The sequence below is a fragment of the Manis javanica genome, chromosome 7, assembly GCF_040802235.1.
Source record: "Manis javanica isolate MJ-LG chromosome 7, MJ_LKY, whole genome shotgun sequence".
Taxonomy (NCBI): Eukaryota; Metazoa; Chordata; class Mammalia; order Pholidota; family Manidae; genus Manis; species Manis javanica.
The window spans coordinates 29734138-29746149 of NC_133162.1; the positions used below are offsets into that span (position 1 = coordinate 29734138).

The 12012-nt window shown below is 51.1% G+C and overlaps 1 protein-coding gene across 4 annotated transcripts in view; it reads left to right on the forward strand.

Moving 5' to 3' along the window:
- The first annotated feature begins 5538 nt into the window (after window positions 1-5538).
- The window catches only part of CRTAC1 (cartilage acidic protein 1), a 147780-nt gene continuing 141306 nt past the window's right edge, over window positions 5539-12012 (forward strand). Inside the window, exon 1 of one of the 4 annotated variants that reach the window (XM_037015784.2) lies at window positions 5539-5980. The gene's annotated coding sequence lies outside the window, so the exon portion shown is untranslated. The remainder of the gene's footprint in view (window positions 5981-12012) is intronic. The other 3 variants (XM_037015781.2, XM_037015780.2, XM_037015783.2) reach the window with 3 other exon arrangements.

Sequence of the window (12012 nt, forward strand, 5' to 3'; positions counted from 1 at the left end):
TAATCAAAAGTCATGTCCCTTGCAAATTTCAAACATGGATTCTTTTCCCTGGATGCCAGCAATTCTTGCCCAGCTGTTCTTGTTAGCCTTCCACTTCCAACTTACCTGCTCCCAGGATAGTTTATCTGCTCATTCCTCCCTCTTTCTTTTCCCTATGTCTCCTCCCTCTCTCCCAGGCCCCCACTGCACATGCACCCTGGCTCAATCACCCTTTCCAATTTCTTCTGTGTCAATGCTTGACCCTATGTTGATGACAAGATCTTCACACGCAGTTTAGACATTCAAGACACTAGAAACATTCTCCCACCACCATTTGCTTCCTCTCCTAACATCCTCCCTTCCTTTCTCTTTCCCCCTGATTTTTTGCCTCCTTTTATTCACTCCCTCCTGATTACCTTCCTTCCCTGTTCACTTTTCACCCATTTCTCTCTCTTCCCTTAGGATGACACTGGCTGGGGGACCCTAGCCCAGCAGCTCCCACAGCTACCACTCCAGCTGTTAAAGGTTTGGAGTTTTTCCCTTCTTTAAACCATGTCCATGAGCTCCTATCTGTCAGAAACTGGCTGAGTTAGCAACTGGCTATGCCAGATCAGGAGGGACTGTACCCTAGATGAAGATCTACCCATAGAGGCAGGGCTAGGATCTGGGGAGGGCCTGTCAGCTGGTGGTGGGAAGGAGTGAGGCCAGGTTGGGGGCGTGTCAAAGGAAGCTGGCATGAGACAGTTGGCAGAGGCTCCAGAAAGAAGTTGATGTCAGGAATGCGAGGCAGCAGGTGGTAAAGACTCAGCCATGGGAGGGGAAGTAGAGTATTATCTGGACCCCAGAACCCTAGTCCCTGGGAAGCTGGGTCTTAGAGTAGGATACCCAAATGGGAAAGCGAGATACAGACCCAGTTACTGAAGCTGGGGGCACCAGACAGAGCTCTGTCAGAAGAAAAAGGCAGCTGGGAACAAAGGCAGAGCAAGACCACCGTGGGCAACAAGACTAGCCTTAGATTCGAGATGAAGCTTCCCTGTTGTTGACCTTGGGCTCCAGGGAGCCCTGACCATGGATGGTACTGCTGGCTGAGCATCTCAAGCAGGCATAGAGAGCTGTGCAGGCAGGGGCCCACCACGGCTTTCCCCTTTACTGTCCCTCTTCAGCCAGCCCCTCAGATTGCAAAGCCACCCACTTCAGTGCAGGAAAACCTCAAAGCACCTAGACCACTTGGGTACAGACGAACAGGATGACCAGGCCTCTGCCTGCATCACTGCTCCCCGACTCCCCCCAACCCTACGAGGCTCTGACCCTCCTAACCAGACTTTTCTAGGATTCTGTATTGTCCTCCTTTACCTAGTCTCCCTTTCCCAGTTCTGCCCCCTCTACCTGGAGAGGTTTGCCAGTAGCATGTGCTCCCCTCTGAAAAGCCACTGTTACCACAAGTGCATCTGAAACTCACCAGCCACCTTATAAATGTGTGCTCCTTAGAAAAAAGGGCCTACAGCCCGACACTACTTGGCTTGAGAAGGGATTGTTTCCTCACACTTCCTTCAACTCCACACTTCGTCCATGCCATGGTTTCTCTTTGGCTACTGCTGACACCCTCACGAAATACTCATTTCTTTGGGGACAACCAAGACTGAAATACCATTCTGCAATCTCTTATCTGCAGTTCCAAATTCCCAAATCTCTGAAATCAAAAAGTGGATTTTCCTTTTTTTCTTTTTTGCAAGTTTGGTGCCAAAACTCATCTGGTGACAAATCTGAATCCAAACTAACATGAAGCTACTTTATCCTCACACCTACTTAGTGTGAACATTCATGTATTTCACTGCAGAAATATTAAAATGGCCACTTACAAGATGCTTTCCAAGATCTCATAGGGGATGTTTCAGAATGTACAGTATCTTTATTCCCAAACGCTTCTGGCTTCAAGGGTTTCTGATATTGACTTGAAGAACTCTACAAACCTCTCTGTTCTTTTGCAACAAATCTGTTGGAACAGAAGCCTCTCTAAGATCTGAGATTCCCTGACATTTTCTCTCCATCTGGAGAATGAGAATACAGCCAAGTAGATCAGAGGATCACATGGAAACCAAGGATAGCAAATCTGATTTGGAGAAAAAAGGTTTGACTTAGTGTGTCTCTGAGTAAGTTGTATAACCCCTCCTGTAGCCTGGGCTATAAGAGAGAGCTAGTTCCTGATCCAACAGGCTTTCAAGATAACTGAAATGACACACAAAAAATGTCCAGCTTTCAGAGAATGAAGTGCTATGTAACCTTTCTTGTATTTTTCTTTCAAAAGTAGTATGTTTCATTGGAATAATCAGCAAACACTGTGTGTTCACTCTGCCCAGTTTCATGCAGGGTTCTATGAGGTAGTCAAGTATAAGGTACAAACTCTGGACTTAAAGGGGCTTTCACCCTGATAGGAAGGCCAAGTTTTACCCATAAGAAACAATTAGGGAAAAACCAGGACAACTTGCATAACAGAGTGCTAAGATATTGCAGACCTGCAAGAGAGCTGAAAGGCAAAGCTCACTGGCCAGAGTAGTTTTCAAAGGTGGTGTGGAAGTTGAGACTCAGTTTAGGTGTTGAAAGATGAGAAAACATTTTAGGCAAGTGTTCCAGGTAAACATGGACAAGGTTTGGAGGGAGACAATATGGAGAGAGACTTCATTAGAGTGGAGAAGGCTGGCATCCAAGTATTGGGAGGAGACTGTACAAGCTGGATGGGGAAAGGAGTGTGTTGAAAACACATGTGTCTTAGTCTGCTCTGGCTGCTATGACAAAATATCACAGAGTGGGTGGCTAAACAACAGAAAATTCTTTTCTCACAGAAAGAGGCCAGAAGCCCCAGGTCAAGGTGCTGGCAGGTTTGGTTTCTTCAGAGGTCTCTGCTGGGCTTGCAGATGCCACCTCTGCCTGTGTCCTCATGTGACCTTTTTTCTGTGCATGACCAGTCAGAGGAAGATCTCTGGAGTCTCTCTTTTCTTATAAGGGCACCCAGCCTAAGGATTAGGGTTCTACTCTATGACCCCATTTGACCTTAATAACCTACTTAAAGGGCCTGTCTCAAAATACAGTCACATTGGAAGTTAAGGTATCAGCATATAATTTGAGGGGGACCCAGTGCAGTCCATAACAGCATGCATGTGCTCTAGAAAGCAGGGTGTGGCTGGGCAGTTTGTGAGGGCAGAACGTCTTCAGTGCAATGGGCAGGGAGGGCTGGAGATCTGAGTGGATACAGACACGAATTGAGTGAAGGCATGTGGAGGACCCCAGAGGAAAGAAATTATAGGACCAGGACTCCTTGCCCAGTGGCTCAACCCTCACAAGCTCAAGTGCAGAAACCAGACCACATTCCTGGATAACTCCCTGGAGAGAATGTCTCCATCATTTCCTGCATTTCTCTGTCCTCCCCCAGCACCTCTGGTCCATTGTGCCCTTATTTAGCTGGCTGCAGGACAGTGTGCGATAATTATAGAGCTGTTTTGTGCAGAGAGCCTTTTCACATCTGGATGGCTGATGCTGATAATTACCGAGCAAGTTACTAAATCTGTCGGGTTTAGGTGAGGTGAGGCTCCACAGCTGGGGCTGCTGCTCACAGCTTCTCGGCAGAGAGAGAGGTGAGAACAAAAACCAAGAAAGGGGTGCTCAGATGCTTGGGATTGAGTGAAACTGGTTAATTACCACTCACTTGCTGTCTCCCTGAGTTGGGAGTTTCTGGCTAAGTAGATCAGACAGAACATGACAACCTGCAACTTATTTCCACACTAAGAGGGTAGCAAGGACCAAGATACAGAGACAAGTGTGGAGATGGTCTCTCAGGTGCCAGAGCCATCACCACATGACTCAGATGCCCCCAGAACAGGGTAGTGGCATGAAGCAGCAGGGTGAGAGCTGACCAAGCTCCTTATAGAGAGAGCTGGAGATCAGGTGTGCCCTTGGGGCAGAGGCTTTTTGCTGCTAGGTGAAGGTTCTTAATCCAGGGCCCTAGATAAGGTTTTAAGGATCCATAAACCCCCTAAAATGGCATGCCAACATGTGTTTAAGTATGCGCATGAACATTTTCTGAGAAACAGGCTCCTACCATTAATCAGATTCTTGAAAGGCTTAAAAGGGTTCTGTGATCCCCAAAGGCGGATGATTATAAATGATTGCCCTAGACTCCTACAGGAACAGGTTTGACATGGGCAGAGCCCCCAAGAGACATCATGGTTCCTGCTGATCCTGAAATTATACTCCCAGGGTGTGTGTGTGCGTGTGTTTGTGTGTAAATGTGTGTGTTTGTATATTTTTCTAGAGAAAGGATTCAGTAGTTTTTGACAGATTCTTAAAAGGGTCCACAACCCTCAAAGGGTTAAGAACCTAAACTAGACGGGGGTCCATAAAGCTAGAGAGACTGCCTGTACTTAGCTATTCCTTTCCAAAGGGCAATCACAGAGACCTGAAAACGGCCCAAAGTAGGTCCGAGTAGTTCAGCTCAAAATCTGAGGATAACTGGGTCTGGGACCAGGCACTGAATGGCAGTGCCACCCTTCATAAAAGAACACATTGGAGTCATTTTAAGAGTCAAATACCCAGACGCCAGGGTAATGGTCACAAAGGCATCATCAGTAGTAGATGGGAATGTTCTTGGGTCTTTCTCTTTCAAAGCCCTGTGCTCCAGCTTTCAGAGACCCAAATACCTTCTTCATGGAAGCTCAAGATTCATTCATTAAATCCTTAGTGAGCGTTTAGTATGTGCAGGGCTCTATTTTAAACGCAAAACAAGGGACTTGACTTCGGAATGTTATCGACGTAGGCCCATTTTGCCCTGAACACGGGTATCCGGGACACTGCTGACCAAATGCATTGTTTCCAAGCTTAGCCCCACCGCGCCTGGTCAGGAGAGGCTAGGCCATCCCGCCCACCGCAGCGGCAGGGGCCGAGAGGGGGGAACCCGTACGTGTGAGCAAAGCTGAGGGAGGCTGGAAAGACGCACAGGACGAGAGTGGGTGGGCCGGGCTCAGACCCCGCAGTGCCGAGGCGGGGGGCTAGGTGGGGTGGGGTGGGGGCACTGCCCGCGGGCGGGCGGAGGACTTGGGGGAGAAGATGCTGCTCGCAGCCGCCACCGCCGCCGCCGCCTGATCTCCGAGCTGTGCTCGCCCGTTCCCCGCCCTCTGGGGCCGTCGCGAAGCTCCGCTCTCCATACTGAGCAGTCCCCGGGAGGCGCTCGGACACGTTCCCTGCTCGGATAAGGATCGGCTCGGCGCTCGCTCCGCAGCGCGAAATCTCGCCATCAGCGCGGTTTGCGCGGCAGCTCCAGCCCGGCCGGGCGACGCCAGATCGCTATCTGGGGTGTAAAGGGAAGGCAGCGCCGCTGCTCCCGCCGCCACCCTCGGCACTGCGCGCAGCGGTGGCCCCGGCGCTCGCCGCCCTCCTCTCCCTCATGCCTTCCTTCCCGGCGCTTCCTCCCGAGGGACTCCTGCTTCCCGCCGGCCCGGGGCCCCGCGCCCCGCCTCGCCAGGCCCCGCTGCCTCCTGAAGGTTACGCGACGCAGCGGAGGGGCGCGGGGGGCGCCCGCCCTCGCCGCCGCCTGCGCCGCCGCCCACTCCAACGCCTGCCGCCCCGGGCCGGCCGGGCTGCCGGCTGCTGCCACCGCAATCCCGGCTCCTAAATCAGTGCGGGGAGGCGCCCCCTTCCCCCACCCGGCTCCCCGGGCTCCCCAGGCCGCGATTGGCCGCGCGGGCGACCCCCACCCCCGGGCCCCCAGCTCCAGCTGCCGCGCCATTGGCTGCGGGTCTCCGCCAGCCTTTACATAAGCCCCGGCGCGCTCGAGTGGAGTTGTATAAAGCGAGCGAGCGGCGTCGGGGCGGGAGGCTCGAGGCCAGTCCGGGACCGGGGCTGGAAGCTGGGAGGCGGCAGCGACAGAGGCGGCAGCGAGCGCCCGTGCTCCGACGCCCCCAGGCGGTGGGGCTGAGAGAGCCCGAGGGTGGCTCCGAGCGCTGACCCCGGCGTGAGTACCCGCCCCGGTGCTCCCACCCCCTCAGACAAAGTTTCTCCCGCCCTAAGCGCCCCTCCCCATTTGCCAGCAGGGGTGGCGGGGATGCCGCCCGGGGACCAGGGAAGGCGGAGACCACGAAGGCGGCGGAAGCTTTGCTTCCAACTTGCCAAGAGGCACAGGACTCGACTGGCGCACACAGCCTCCCCCGCGGGGTGGGGGCAAGGCTGGCGCCCGGCTGGAGGTAGAGGAGAGATGGGAACGGAGGTGTGGGACGACGGCCGGCAGAGCTGGCACGGTGTTGGGGTGCGCTGGAGGTCAGCTGTTTGGGGAGGAGGCACCGGGGCTGGAACAGAGACGGAGAGGGTGAGGAGGGAATGTGCTGGCGGTATTGGAGTCACCCAGCAAGGCGGGCTCAGCTCCGGCCCGAGGAAGCTACTGGCTTCGGCCGGGTGCCTACGCTTCCAGGATGGAGAAGACACCCGAGGAGCTGGCGCTTCTTCCCCAGGGAAGCTGAGCTCCCCGGGCACAGCGCTGGGTGGCAGAGAGCTCCGGGAGCCAGCCCCGAGCGGCGTAGCTGCCGGCTGTCTTTCCTGGGCCGAGGTGTGGTCTCCTTGCTTTCAGCCTGTTTCAGGCAAGCCAGCCTCAGGCATTCCAGGGGAACTGGGGGGTCCTCCTTGGCCCCGTGGGAGCACATGGGGGCTTCGGTGGATCAGCAAGCCGGGCCTGGGGGCATGCCCAGCAATGCAGCGCTCTTCTTTGCAATACAGTATTTGGGAGCTCTGGTTAGTCCCATTTCTGCAGAAACCAACTCAAGAATCCAAAGTCATCCCAGCCTGGGTGGGAGCCTTCCAGAGTGGCCAGCGAAATGATCCTGGGATAGTGGGGCGAGGGTGCTCCCCTTCCTTTGGGAATGACTAATGAATACTGCTGCTGTAGTGGGGTGTGCAGCTGGTGTGTCTTCTGTGCCTCCCAGGAGGTGCTTCAGCTCTCCAGGCAGGACACATTCTTGAGTCACACTTGAGGTGTCTTCAGGGATGGGTGCAGGACTTCCCAGGTGAAGCCAGGTGGAAAAGAAGGGAAGAGAGTTCCAGGAATAGGGGACAGCTCTGTAGTGCCATCTTCAATCAGGGGAGAATTGTGGGAAGAGAAATACTATTGATGGAAGATTTTTTTTGACCCTGGTGACATGGGGCTGGAGATAGCCGAGACTGAATTAGAGCAAATTCAGAGTCACACTGTACCTAACTCTCAGCCATGAGGAGAGGGAGGTGAATGATGGAGAAGTAGGAACATGGCGGTTGTTCCAGTATGGCCCTTGGGGAAGCATTTTCTCCCTCTCTGACTTGATTAAGAACATCCTTCTGGCAGCAGGTCCTAAAGTCATTTTAAGAGGCAACTTAAGAAGGGTATTTAGGGTCTTGATGCTGGCAGAGTGGACCACAATTAGAATATTCTGGTTTCCAGTTGGGACAGATGGACTTCAGAGAAGGTCAAAGGTGGGCTGCTCAGTTGGGGCTATATCCTTCATTCATGCCCCATCCCTGAATATGGATGAGTTTTTGAACTCCTAGGATAACTGCTTCAGCCTGGAAATCTTTTAGGGGGCTATCAGTCCATACCCCCAAACCCAGCTACATCCTATGCCTGCAGTCAACATTTTTTTCCTGCATTTTCTGACCTTCTTTCCATTGGGGCTTTGTACAGAAACATACCTGCTTGTTGCTCTTTCTTCCCTTCTCTCCATCTGGGTTGTACCTGGTGCTCTAAACCCTGATGTTTATTACTTGGCACCTCGATGTTTAGTTAAGATGTCTTATTGCTGTACAGAAGTGCCCCTGCGAATGTTTGGACCAATGGCCTGTGTAATTCTAGGGAGTGAAATACAGTCTCTTATAGAGAGAGGACCACCTACCAGGAAGGCAATCCTATTAAAGAGGTTGTGACAGTCTCTTGTTCTCAATCTTCTTGCACCTGCCGAGGTGATGGAAGCTTAAAAGTAAAAGCAGGCTCCTTTGTGTCCAGCAGGGGGCACCAAAAGCACCCAGCAGGGGACCACTGATTTTGCCACTTTCTGCCCTATACTGACCGCAGTAACTTAATGCTTTAAGCAAGCTCATAGGCCCCAACCGTCACTTTCATGACTGGAGCCCTTTTGCCACATCCTTGCTGGACTTCAGGTGGTCCTGTGATCTCAGATGCAATGGGGCAGGTGCCAGTACAGCATTCCAAGGAAACAGCTGGCACGCAGCTCCATCCACCAAGGTCATTCTTTTGTGCTTGGCCTCGGTCGTTCTTTGAACTCATTAAAGGCTCATAGAGCCCAAGAGCATTAAGAACTAGATGAGAGGATACTTGAAGTGCATCTAGAACAAACCCCATCCCATCCCCAACACACATGCATACTTCATTTACAGATGAGAAAACTGAAGCCCAGTCAAGGCAAGTATCTTGCCCAAGGTCACATGGCTATTTGCTGGAAGAGACAGAGCTAGATTCTAGGGTTCCCAGTTCTCTACTCAGAGCTCTTTCCACTCCTGTGACCTGCTTCCTCTTTTCTATGGAAATGGATACGTGCTCTCTGCACAGTAGGTACTCACAATTGCTGACTGGTCAGGCATAGGTGAATTAATAAATTTAGTAAATTTGGGGAAATTTCCTTCAGATAAGTTATTCAGAGTGAAGAGGTGAAGCACTAACTTCTTGTATATGATGACAGGTATTAGAAATTTTTGTATGTAATGTACATATACAGGTAATAGAAATTGCTAATTATTCCCTCCTTTTCCTCTACTATCGTAGCTCATTGTTCAAGTGGTCTTTTAGGCAAAAGAAATGTAACTCCAGGTTTCCATCCTTGCACTGAAGAATGAGAAGTGCCCAGTCCTTCTTCATAGTCTTAGAACCAGGCTGGAGTTCTTTCTTTCCTCTGCGAAGGCATGCTGGAATGGGGTCTCTGTTCTGCAGTCACACTGCTGCCTATGGGACCTCCAAAATTCAGATCCTGGATGAAATGGAGACTCTAACCAGTATTTGCCCACTTTCCCATTCTTTCTGTTCCCAGCTCAAGGTCAGAGTGCTAGAATGTTCTGTTTTTGCAAAATCCTCATGTTAGTGCTTCTTGGGTGACCTGGAAGACTCTACCATTTCCATCGCCTTTTTTCTGTTTTGTGAGTCTATCTGTTGACAGCTGAGCTGGGCCCTGGGAAGGTTTGCTGAGTGGCCTGTGGGCTGCCCCCTCTTTATTCCCCACCCTGCTCCTTTGCACACTGCATTGAGCTCCTCTGGCTTCCCCTTGGAGCCTCAGCAGACTTGATGGCGACCTTCAGGAGGAACCACTGCTGCAAAGCCAGAATTTTGAGAAGCAGATCTTCCTCTGTCCCTAAGGCTCACCCAAGGGATGCTTGTTGCCAGAGAAGATGATTGAGCTTCCTCATCTCCTTCAGGCTCACAGACAAGTTGGTCTTCGTCTTCAGCGGGAACAAGGAGGTGACAGGATAATGTGAACTACCAGAGAACAACAGCCCCCTCCTCAAAAGTGGGGTTCCTAGAGGCTGTGGTTGCAGTCCCCAGCTTCAGCTGAAGAAATTTGCCTGCATTCCCAAGGCTTGGTCTAGTCTAGATCAGGAGAGGATTATAATTATGTAAAATATAGCTATAGCACAGGATCTGTGGGCTTTTATGTGAATTGGGGGGAAGAAGGATCTACAGTTTGAGAAGTGGCATTAGACACTGAGAAAAGAAGTCACCCCTTTCATGAGCACACTAGACTGTTGATTCTTACCCCATTCTCATTGGGAAGGCAGCCCAGCATAGTGGAAAGGACACAGGCTTAGCATCTGACTCCTCCATTCGCTGGCTTAGAGATCTTGGACAAACCACTTACCCTCTGCATGCCTCAGTTTCCTCCTCTGTAAAATGGTGATGAGGGTAGGAAAGTGAAGATCAGGGAAGATAGTCTTTAACATGCCTCTGCCTTGGATAAGATGGAAGGAGGCATTCAGCTGGAAGGGGATACTGTGGGATCACTGGGAACCATTCTGGGGCTTCCTTTCCCAGCACGTGAGCATGAGTGTCCAGGTTTGCACGTCAGCCTCTGTTGACAGCAACATCTGGGCCAACCGACAAGGCTTTCTTGGCAGGGCTCCCTTGTTACCTTCATCCCTTCCCCACCTTGGGGTTTTCATTTTGGGGTTCTGCCATGCTTGGGGGAAAGAAATTTTACAGGTCCCAGGATAATTCTGAATGTGATGGAAGGCTCTGAGCTATTGATTCCTAAGGAGGGATCTCTGTGCTGGGAGAAGCCTTCCTTGGAGCCCAGTGATTTAAGAGTGCTGACAAATCCATGCTCATGGAGCCTCCTGCAGGCTGCAGATACAGGCTTCCAGGCCAGCCAGGGCTGGCGAGGGATTTCTGGGGAGCCTGGCTGGTTGCTTAGGGGACATAAACCTGTAAACTCTCCTTAGGAGAAAGCATGAAATCAATTGGTTCATTATCACACAAAACACACCCTGGACCACTGAGGGCGTTTAAGAAATGAGAAGCAGCAAAGGACTTGGAGGTTGTTTTTGAAAAGTGTGCAGAAAATATGAAGGGTTTGGGGAAGAGAAGGGCCCAGGAAGACCTTCCACTGAACCACTCATGATCTTGAACTTATCAAAGTCCTTTGTCAGTGACTAGAGGAGTTAGTTTGCCTCCCAGACATTTGGTGATGTCCGGTGCATTTTTGGCTGTCACGACTGAGGTGTGGGGTGCTACTGGCATCCAGTGGGTAGAGGTGAGGGATAAGGCCGAACATCTCATAGTGCACAGGAGAGTCCCCCCATAAAGAATTGTCTGCCCTAAAAATGTTAGTAGTGCCAAGGCTGAGAATCTCTGGGCTAGAGCATTGCAGCATAGAATCATAGCATGTCAGGGGTGAGAGGGATTTTAGAAGTGTTTTCATCCAACTCTCCCATTTCACAGGTAAGGACACTGACTGCCAGCCGGAAAGGTAAAGAGACCAGCCAGGGTCACACAGCAAGCGAGTGTCAAAGCTGGTCTGGAACTCAGATCTGCTGCTGTCTCCTGAGACTGACTTACCCAGCCTCTCTCAAAGATGTTGTGAAGATTATAGGAGAGCTGTGAAAACACTTAGAAAACTAGAAAGAGACAATTATTAATATTGCTATTATTAAGAATTTGGGAGTTTGTAAAGTTCTATTTCTGGCTCTGCTACTGACTCATTGTGTAATACTGGGTGCATCATCCCCCCACCCCCATGCCTCTCTGTGAGTGTGTGTCATGGTGGGTGGTCTTAGCAAATGATAAATATATCATAACCATTATCTTTACAGAAAAGTCCAAAGATTTGCCCTTCAAAAATCCTAGGCACTTTAAAAAAAAAGAAAAAAATTTTCCTTGAAAGAAATCATGTTGACTTTGTTAGAAGCAAAATGTTTTCTTCTTGGAAAAATTCCAGTACCCAGGCCCTGTAAGTTGGTTCCAGCCCAGGAAATCTGATCAACATCCGGAGGAGGAACTGATAGCTCCCTGAATGACAAGGGACTGGATTTGTCCCGACTCCCTCTGAGAAGGGGAGGTGGCGGCTTCTCCTCTACCCTTTCCTGCTCAGCCCTCCTGGCACAGGGAAGTTCTGCAGGGAACTTCAAGGAGGAATGGGAAGGCATGTCATTAATAGTAAAACCTTGTTTACTTAACAGACATATTCTTAAAGATCTCTTCCAGGGGACGTTTTGACATATTACTTTAATTAGCCGCAGAAGGATCGTGAGTGCAGAGAGTGTGAAATGACCCTTCCTGTTGTTTCCAGTTACTCTTACCTTTGTTTGCACCCCACAAATACAGCAACAAGGCCATGGGAATCACTGCTGAGCTCGGGGTGTCCTGCTACCAGAGGAAGGGTTGCAGGGGCTTCCTAACCACAGCCTCCACCTCCCTGGAGAGCAGCCCCCAAGTGGAGGTGTCTCCAAGGGCAGCCCCACCCTGCCCTCTGGTGATGTCTGTCTGTAAAGACCCACCCTGTCAAGCAGATCCTGAGACAGCTT